Source organism: Silurus aristotelis (genome assembly GCF_946808225.1).
Source record: "Silurus aristotelis genome assembly, chromosome: 12".
In the NCBI taxonomy this organism is placed as follows: Eukaryota; Metazoa; Chordata; class Actinopteri; order Siluriformes; family Siluridae; genus Silurus; species Silurus aristotelis.
In genome coordinates this window covers 1283884-1288834 of record NC_139585.1, presented here as the reverse complement: position 1 = coordinate 1288834, position 4951 = coordinate 1283884, and the positions used below count along the sequence as shown (strand labels likewise).

The following is a 4951-nucleotide window of genomic DNA, read 5'->3' as shown; positions in this document are numbered from 1 at the left end:
GGGGTGTGTGTGTGCGTGTGAGCGGGGTGTGTGTGTGTGCGTGTGAGCGGGGTGTGTGTGTGTGCGTGTGAGCGGGGTGTGTGTGTGCGTGTGAGCGGGGGTGTGTGTGTGCGTGTGAGCGGGGGGTGTGTGTGCGTGTGAGCGGGGGGTGTGTGAGCGGGGGGTGTGTGAGCGGGGTGTGTGCGTGTGAGCGGGGTGTGTGTGTGCGTGTGAGCGGGGGTGTGTGTGTGCGTGTGAGCGGGGGGTGTGTGAGCGGGGGGTGTGTGAGCGGGGGTGTGTGTGTGAGCGGGGGGTGTGTGTGTGAGCGGGGGGTGTGTGTGTGAGCGGGGGGTGTGTGTGTGAGCGGGGGGTGTGTGTGCGTGTGAGCGGGGGGTGTGTGTGTGTGAGCGGGGGGTGTGTGTGTGAGCGGGGGGTGTGTGTGTGAGCGGGGGGTGTGTGTGTGAGCGGTGTGTGTGTGCGTGTGAGCGGGGTGTGTGTGTGCGTGTGAGCGGGGTGTGTGTGTGCGTGTGAGCGGGGTGTGTGTGTGCGTGTGAGCGGGGTGTGTGTGTGCGTGTGAGCGGGGTGTGTGTGTGCGTGTGAGCGGGTGTGTGTGTGCGTGTGAGCGGGGTGTGTGTGTGCGTGTGAGCGGGGTGTGTGTGTGCGTGTGAGCGGGGTGTGTGTGTGCGTGTGAGCGGGGTGTGTGTGTGCGTGTGAGCGGGTGTGTGTGTGCGTGTGAGCGGGGTGTGTGTGTGCGTGTGAGCGGGGTGTGTGTGTGCGTGTGAGCGGGGTGTGTGTGTGCGTGTGAGCGGGGTGTGTGTGTGCGTGTGTGTGTGTGAGCGGGGTGTGTGTGTGTGTGTGTGAGCGGGGTGTGTGTGTGTGTGTGTGAGCGGGGTGTGTGTGTGTGTGTGTGTGTGTGTGAGCGGGGTGTGTGTGTGTGTGTGTGTGTGTGTGAGCGGGGTGTGTGTGTGTGTGTGTGTGTGTGTGAGCGGGGTGTGTGTGTGTGTGTGTGTGTGTGTGAGCGGGGTGTGTGTGTGTGTGTGTGTGTGTGTGAGCGGGGTGTGTGTGTGTGTGTGTGTGTGTGTGAGCGGGGTGTGTGTGTGTGTGTGTGTGTGTGAGCGGGGTGTGTGTGTGTGTGTGTGTGTGTGTGAGCGGGGTGTGTGTGTGTGTGTGTGTGAGCGGGGTGTGTGTGTGTGTGTGTGCGTGTGAGCGGGGTGTGTGTGTGTGTGTGCGTGTGAGCGGGGTGTGTGTGTGTGTGTGCGTGTGAGCGGGGTGTGTGTGTGTGTGTGCGTGTGAGCGGGGTGTGTGTGTGTGCGTGTGAGCGGGGTGTGTGTGTGTGCGTGTGAGCGGGGTGTGTGTGTGTGCGTGTGAGCGGGGTGTGTGTGTGTGCGTGTGAGCGGGGTGTGTGTGTGTGCGTGTGAGCGGGGTGTGTGTGTGTGCGTGTGAGCGGGGTGTGTGTGTGTGCGTGTGCGTGCGAGCGGGGTGTGTGTGTGTGCGTGTGCGTGCGAGCGGGGTGTGTGTGTGTGCGTGTGCGTGCGAGCGGGGTGTGTGTGTGTGCGTGTGCGTGCGAGCGGGGTGTGTGTGTGTGCGTGTGCGTGCGAGCGGGGTGTGTGTGTGCGTGTGCGTGCGAGCGGGGTGTGTGTGTGTGCGTGTGCGTGCGAGCGGGGGGGTGCGTGTGCGTGCGAGCGGGGGGTGCGTGTGCGTGCGAGCGGGGGGTGCGTGTGCGTGCGAGCGGGGGGTGCGTGTGCGTGCGAGCGGGGGGTGCGTGTGCGCGCGAGCGGGGGGTGCGTGTGCGCGCGAGCGGGGTGTGTGCGCGCGAGCGGGGTGTGTGCGCGCGAGCGGGGGTGTGTGCGCGCGAGCGGGGGGGTGTGCGCGCGAGCGGGGGGTGTGCGCGCGAGCGGGGGGTGGGTGTGTGCGCGCGAGCGGGGGGTGGGTGTGCGCGCGAGCGGGGGGTGGGTGTGTGCGCGCGAGCGGGGGGTGGGGGTGTGAGCGGGGGGGGGTGTGAGCGGGGGGGGGGTGAGCGGGGGGGGGGTGTGTGTGTGAGCGGGGGGGGGGTGTGTGCGCGCGAGCGGGGGGTGGGGGTGTGCGCGCGAGCGGGGGGTGGGGGTGTGCGCGCGAGCGGGGGGTGGGGGTGTGAGCGGGGGGGGTGTGAGCGGGGGGGGGGGTGAGCGGGGGGGGGTGTGAGCGGGGGGGGGGTGTGTGTGTGAGCGGGGGGGGTGTGAGCGGGGGGGGTGGGTGTGAGCGGGGGGGGTGTGAGCGGGGGGGGTGTGTGCGAGCGGGGGGGGTGTGAGCGGGGGGGGTGTGTGCGTGTGAGCGGGGGGGGGGTGTGCGTGTGAGCGGGGGGGGTGTGTGCGTGTGAGCGGGGTGTGTGTGTGTGTGTGTGAGCGGGGGGGGTGTGTGTGTGAGCGGGGGGGGTGTGAGCGGGGGGGGTGTGTGTGAGCGGGGGGGGTGTGAGCGGGGGGGGTGTGTGTGTGTGTGAGCGGGGGGGGTGTGAGCGGGGGGGGGTGTGTGAGCGGGGGGGGTGTGAGCGGGGGGGGGGGGTGTGTGTGTGTGAGCGGGGGGGGTGTGTGTGTGTGTGTGTGAGCGGGGGGGGGGTGTGTGTGTGTGAGCGGGGGGGGGGTGTGTGTGTGTGAGCGGGGGGGGGGGGTGTGTGTGTGTGAGCGGGGGGGGGGTGTGTGTGTGTGAGCGGGGGGGGGGTGTGTGTGTGTGTGTGTGTGAGCGGGGGGGGGGGTGTGTGTGAGCGGGGGGTGTGTGTGTGTGTGTGTGTTTGTGTGAGAGAGAGTGTGAGTGTAAGAGTGTGTGTGTGTGTATGTGTGTGTGTGAGTGTAAGTGAGTGTGTGTGTGTGTAAGAGTGAGTATGTGTGAGAGTGTGTGTGTGAGAGTGTGAGAGTATGTTTGTGAGAGAGAGAGAGAGAGAGAGAGAGAGAGAGTGTGTGAGTGTGTGTGTAAGAGTGTGTGTGTGTAAGAGTGTGTGTGAGAGAGAGTGTGTGTGAGAGAGAGTGTGTGTGAGAGAGAGTGTGTGTGAGAGAGAGTGTGTGTGAGAGAGTGTGTGTGAGAGAGAGTGTGTGTGAGAGAGAGTGTGTGTGAGAGAGAGTGTGTGTGAGAGAGAGTGTGTGTGAGAGAGAGTGTGTGTGAGAGAGAGTGTGTGTGAGAGAGAGTGTGTGTGAGAGAGAGAGTGTGTGTGAGAGAGAGAGTGTGTGTGAGAGAGAGAGTGTGTGTGAGAGAGAGAGTGTGTGTGAGAGAGAGAGTGTGTGTGAGAGAGAGAGTGTGTGTGAGAGAGAGAGTGTGTGTGAGAGAGAGAGTGTGTGTGAGTATGTGTGTGTGAGTATGTGTGTGTGAGTATGTGTGTGTGAGAGAGAGTGTGTGTGAGTATGTGTGTGTGAGGGAGTGTATGTGAGTGTGAGGGAGTGTATGTGAGTGTGAGGGAGTGTATGTGAGTGTGAGAGTGTGTGAGGGAGTGTATGTGTGAGTGTGTGTGTGAGGGAGTGTATGTGTGTGTGTGTGAGGGAGTGTATGTGTGTGTGTGTGAGGGAGTGTATGTGTGTGTGTGTGAGGGAGTGTATGTGTGTGTGTGTGAGGGAGTGTGTGTGTGTGTGTGTGTGTGTGTGAGAGTGTGTGTGAGAGTGTGTGTGAGAGTGTGTGTGAGAGTGTGTGTGAGAGTGTGTGTGTGGTGTGCGCGTGTGAGCGGGGGGGGTGTGTGCGCGCGTGAGCGGGGTGTGTGCGCGCGTGAGCGGGGTGTGTGCGCGCGTGAGCGGGGTGTGTGCGCGCGAGCGGGGTGTGCGCGCGCGTGAGCGGGGTGTGCGCGCGCGTGAGCGGGGTGCGCGCGCGCGTGAGCGGGGTGCGCGTGAGCGGGGTGCGCGTGAGCGGGGTGCGCGTGAGCGGGGGGAGCGGGGTGCGCGGGGTGCGCGTGAGCGCGTGAGCGGGGTGCGCGTGAGCGGGGTGCGCGTGAGCGCGTGAGCGGGGTGCGCGTGAGCGCGTGAGCGGGGTGCGCGTGAGCGGGGTGCGCGTGAGCGGGGTGTGTGTGTGTGTGTGCGTGTGCGTGAGCGGGGTGCGCGTGAGCGGGGTGCGCGTGAGCGGGGTGTGTGAGCGGGGTGCGCGTGAGCGGGGTGTGCGTGAGCGGGGTGTGCGTGAGCGGGGTGTGTGTGTGTGTGTGCGTGAGCGGGGTGTGCGTGAGCGGGGTGTGCGTGAGCGGGGTGTGCGTGTGCGTGGGGTGCGTGTGCGTGGGGTGGGGTGCGTGTGCGTGGGGTGCGTGTGCGTGGGGTGCGTGAGCGGGGTGCGTGTGTGTGCGTGAGCGGGGTGCGTGTGTGTGCGTGAGCGGGGTGCGTGTGTGTGCGTGAGCGGGGTGCGTGTGTGGGGGTGTGCGTGTGTGCGTGAGCGGGGGGTGTGCGTGTGTGCGTGAGCGGGGGGTGTGCGTGTGTGCGTGAGCGGGGGGTGTGCGTGTGCGTGAGCGGGGGGTGTGCGCGAGCGGGGGGTGTGCGCGCGCGCGCGAGCGGGGTGGGGGGGGGTGTGTGGTCATCAACAATGCTGTGTGCTTTGCGGATGAAGCGTGTGGTGTAAATGTCCATGATAGAGGGGAGAGAGACTCCAATGATCTTCTCAGCTGTCCTCACTATCCTCTGTAGGGTCTGTGTGATCCGAGACGGTGCAGTTCCCAAACCAGTTAGTGATGCAGCTGCTCAAGATGCTCTCAATGGTCCCTCTGTAGAACATGGTCAGGATGGGGGGAGGGAGATGAGCTTTCCTCAGCCTTCTCAGGAAGGAGAGACGCTGCTGGGCTCTTGGTGATGGAGCTGGTGTTGAGTGACCAGGTGAGGTTCTCCGCCAAGTGAACATCAAGGAATTTGGTGCTCTTGACGATCTTCACTGAAGATCTATCAATAATCAATGGAGAATGGTCTCTCTGTGCTCTCCTGAAGTCCACAACCATCTCTTTAGTTTTGTCGACGTTTAGAGACAGGTTGTTCGCTCCACACCA

General features: G+C 64.8%; 1 protein-coding gene across 1 annotated transcript in view; it reads left to right on the top strand.

Annotated features, from left to right (window-relative positions):
* LOC310735002 (catechol O-methyltransferase domain-containing protein 1-like) overlaps positions 1-4951 on the top strand; it is a gene marked incomplete at its 3' end in the record, with an annotated part of 16698 nt that overhangs the window by 7505 nt on the left and 4242 nt on the right. The window lies entirely within an intron of this gene.